At 50.8% G+C, this 4404-nt stretch overlaps 1 non-coding gene across 1 annotated transcript; it reads right to left on the bottom strand.

The window, feature by feature from the left end:
- Window positions 1-439: 439 nt before the first annotated feature.
- Window positions 440-629, bottom strand: LOC115900625. The gene has a single exon (XR_004060290.1). It is a non-coding gene; the product is annotated as a U2 spliceosomal RNA (small nuclear RNA).
- Window positions 630-4404: the final 3775 nt, after the last annotated feature.

Raw genomic sequence — 4404 nt, forward strand, 5'->3', positions numbered from 1 at the left:
AAGCACGTTTTCCTAAAGGTATTCAATTTCATGTTTGTTTTAAACACTGTGCTCATCAAACCAAATACCCAAGTGCTCTTTGGGCAACCCCCTAGTTTCTTGTTCTTCACACAGGTATCCTCAGCCACATGGTCACCAAGTACTGTCACAGAGTAGAGAGATAACACATGTGCAGATACACTGACCCATGAGGATGTGCAGAGCCATCTGCAAGTATACCAATACCATGCCCCAAAGGAGTAGAGAGTCTGTAAAGAAAGCACAAGGACACTCACAAGGGAGTGGCCCATCTCCAGGCAGCCTGCCTTCCTGTCTACCTCCTGCCAGCCTCCCACCTCTTGCCTCCTCTTCCTTGTTTGCTCACTGGCACCATGTCTGCTACTCACACCGTCTCATCCCCTCACCCATCTCTCTGGGAGTGGAACTCTCTCTTGCCCCCTGGTGATGCACCATTCCCGGAGGTCCTGCAATACCAGGTTGATGCATAGGAGTGGATGGAGAAAGCTCCTTTTCTATCCCCCTGCTCCAAAAATCCATTTAATTTATTGTCCTCAGATAGAGGATATATCAGATGTTAAACTGGTAAAAACATACTACATTTGATCTTAGTCATAAGACCGAGAGGTGATAGGAGTGGAACTCTATAGAACCCAAAGGGTGTGAGTGGAAATGGTGGGGGTGGGGTGCTCTGAACAGCTGACCCCTGTAGTAGCACCATCACACATGCATCTGGGGACCCCAGGACATACCCTCTTGCTTTTTTGATCCTCACAACAAGCCTTTACTGGAGCTTCTGGGGAAAATTGATTCCCTTTTCCCCTCTTTAAGGCACACCTTTCACTCTGGAGCCCCGGAGTAGAACTTAGCTCCTCTACTCAGTCATCAGCTAAAAATTCAGGAATTCCACAAAAGCTCCTAAAATCTCAGGGTCCTAGAAAAAGTCACTGAAAGTTCATCTCTGCCATTCTCCTACCTCCAGGCAAGGGTGATCCTCTTCATGGAGACAAGTGGCACAGAGAATCTACACATTCACTTGGCCCTACTTAGCCTTGATATCAGGAAGTTGAACTCTAGTCCCAGTGATTTAGTCCATGTTTGTTAGTAACTCCACCAGGATATGTGAAGTTCCTCTCCCACGGAATACCTAGGCATCCCCAAGGCCTCCTGGGCTCCTCCCCGGGGGACCATGCCATAAAGCAGAAGCCCCAGGTACTCAGGCCATTGACCCCAGAAGGATCCCAAGAGGGGATGTAGAGTCTGGGCTTTTCCATGCTCTTTCTGGTACATTTCCTCTTTGGCCATCAGGGCTAGAACCTAAGCAACCTCTTCCTAGGCTTAGTCATTTCAGCAGAACAGAAGTAGGTCAATCAAATGCAATAAATAAAAGAAAAGAAATTAAAATGCAAGACTCAGGCCCGGGCGCGGTGGCTCAAGCCTGTAATCCCAGCACTTTGGGAGGCCGAGACGGGCGGATCACAAGGTCAGGAGATCGAGACCATCCTGGCTAACATGGTGAAACCCTGTCTCTACTAAAAAATACAAAAACTAGCCGGGTGAGGTGGCGGGCGCCTGTAGTCCCAGCTACTCGGGAGGCTGAGGCAGGAGAATGGCATAAACCCGGGAGGCGGAGCTTGCAGTGAGCTGAGATCCGGCCACTGCACTCCAGCCTGGGTGCCAGAGCGAGACTCCATCTCAAAAAATAAAAATAAAAATAAAAATAAAAAAATAATAAAATCCAAGACTCTTGCAAAGATCCTGATAACTGATTTCCGAATGATTCACTGGTGTTTTCTGTGCTCCTGTCCCTTTCCTTTCCATGATTATAAATAATGTCGATCATCACCATGTCTTTTTGAAGCTGGGATGTCACCCAATCACATGGAATGAGTACCCAATCACATGGGGGTGGGCCAGGAGGCAGTGGACAGCCCAACAAATACGGTTTTGTCATCTTACAGGTGAGGAGAAAGTCCAAGGACCTCTGTCTTGTCTTGGAGACATGAGTCTTTGAGGATGAAAGTGAGCTGTCTCCAAGGGCAGGAGGTTTGTCTGGCAGCTAATTCCTTCAGATTCCTCTGAGGTTCCTATTTTATGTCCCATTTGGGCTTTGTCAGTGCAGCTATGTTTGGGGACTGTGTATGTGTCCCTGATTCCTAGAGTGACCCAGCAAAAGGAATTGAGGTTTGAGGGAGAATATTCTGCTGTGGTAGACGAAAGAGGAGGCACCTGCCCTAGACCCACCCCCAACTCCCCTCACTGGCCAGAGAAGAGAGAAAAGAAAATAGCCCCTGCCCCTGGGACACAGAAAGGCTAATCTGCTCAAAAGCTGGAGGCTGGATAAAATGACCCCTGCCTGGTATGGATGTCAAAGGAATGTCTCTGAGGAAATGTCGTTCCACTCCCCCAGAGGGCCCTGGAGGTGGTTGGTAATCCACCCGTGCTCCCCCCACTCAAGTACCCCCCACAACCCACTCCCCTGCAACACACACACGTGTGCACATACACACACATGCATACACATAAATCTTAATTGTGTCCAGGGCTTTTTACGGCGTTAATTAATCATATTTAGGGCTGTTTCCAGCTGTTGCTGAGGGAAGGAAGGTCCCACACGCCTGTGACTTATGGTAAATCCAGTCAGATGGAGGAATTCTTTGATTCTGAAGAAGCCGAGCATGGGAAAGACACTGCTAATCCCAGAGCCTCTCCGACCCCTGCCTGTCACCTCCCCATCGCTGCCTTTGGAAACTGATCTGAGCTGAGGAAGGGGACGGGAGTGGATGCAGAAGTGGGCATAGGGCTTTGCTGAGCTGAGCTGACTGCCTGGGGCCCTGCTTCAGATGAAAGGAGGGTTGACGGGAAGGAGGGATTAGGGCTTCAGTGCTGACCAGGAGCTTCTGCCCGTGTACTTAGGCCATTTAGTGAGCTCGGGAGAGTCCCTGATTCCTGAATAGCTACTGGGCCCAAGAGCTATTACAGGAGGCTGGGCCTGGAATAGCAGACCAGTAGGAGGGCAGAACTGACCTAATTACAGCTCTGCACAGTCCGTGTGGTCTAACAGGGGGCCTTGCCCAAGCCTTTCTTCTTGCCTGTGCCTTCTCCCGAAGCCCCAGCGGCGACACTCTCTGCTCCCTCAGGCTCTCATGTGTGTCTCTCTGTATCTGGGCCTGCTTTATCTCGCTCCTCCTAGGGCTCTACAGCTGGATTTCTGACTCTTCTACTGATCTCTGAAATCCTGGGGCACCACCTCACACCTTCATGGAGAGAGATGAACCTTCAGACAGGGACATCTTCAGGGGAGGGGTAGCCCGGCAGGTGTTAATGACCCCTTCTTTGGTTTAGCCAGTGGCCCATTGGGTACTCATGTGGAGCAAATACGGGATGGAGGAGGAGAGAGCTGCTGCTGAGGATGAGGGCAGGAAGGGACTGTCTTACCCCTTAGAGACCTACGTGTGTGTGGGCAGGGAAAGGAGGGGTCCCAGGGTGGAAAGTGAGAGGGTAGAGGGCTATAAGGCCAAACAGGGACAAAGTAGTTGCTGCCCTATCCTCCCCGCTACAAGGACCCCACCCCAGCATATCCCCTTGTCAAGGCTTTCTGGGTCCTGGCCTACCTGGGCCTAAATAATTGAGGAGCCCATTATAGCCTTGCTGTTTCCTCACTGTCAAGTGTAAACGCTGCACTGGTCGGGTGGGGAAATGGGGCTAATTTGAATTGATAATAGGAAACACGGGGAAAAGTCATCTATAGTGAGTGAGGAGCAAGCGATCCCTGAGCAGATGCTAAATCTTGTATAATGAAAGAATCTGCCGATGTCAATTATGTACGAGCATATTTGCGGTGGTTGGAGGCGGTGGGTGGGTGAGGGAACGGAGGGCCGGGTGCATCCCATAAACCCAAACACCCATCAAAGGCTCATACATATGGAGCGGTGGAGATTACAGCATAAATTTGAATGTTATGAATGTGGATGAGGGACAGGCAGGAAGCCCACCTCATAAGGGGGCTGTTTTCAGTGCACGTGTACAAGGGAGCTTTTGTCCTCTTGGTTCCTCAGCGGTGTTTCCTCCATGTCAGCTGTGCCCCCTCTGCACCCAGTTGTATCCCAGGATAAGAAAGAAAGTCAGGATATGGGGGTGCTGGGACAGGGTAAGATCAGCTGTTCTTCTGGGGCCTGGATGTGAGTCCCTTGGGAGCTCTGGGCCTAAACTGTCCTTGACCCATTCAGAGTGCTGCCAGGATGTTTAGCTGGGCATGGGGTGCACGCCTTTAGTCCTAGCTACTTGGGGGAGCTGAGGCAGAAGGATCACTTGAGCCTAGGAGGTTGAGGCTGCAGTGAGCCAAGATCGTGCCACTGCACCCCATCCTGGGCGACAGAGCGCTTCCAGGATGTGATCTAGAGATCA

This window comes from Rhinopithecus roxellana, chromosome 11 (assembly GCF_007565055.1).
Source record: "Rhinopithecus roxellana isolate Shanxi Qingling chromosome 11, ASM756505v1, whole genome shotgun sequence".
In the NCBI taxonomy this organism is placed as follows: domain Eukaryota; kingdom Metazoa; phylum Chordata; class Mammalia; order Primates; family Cercopithecidae; genus Rhinopithecus; species Rhinopithecus roxellana.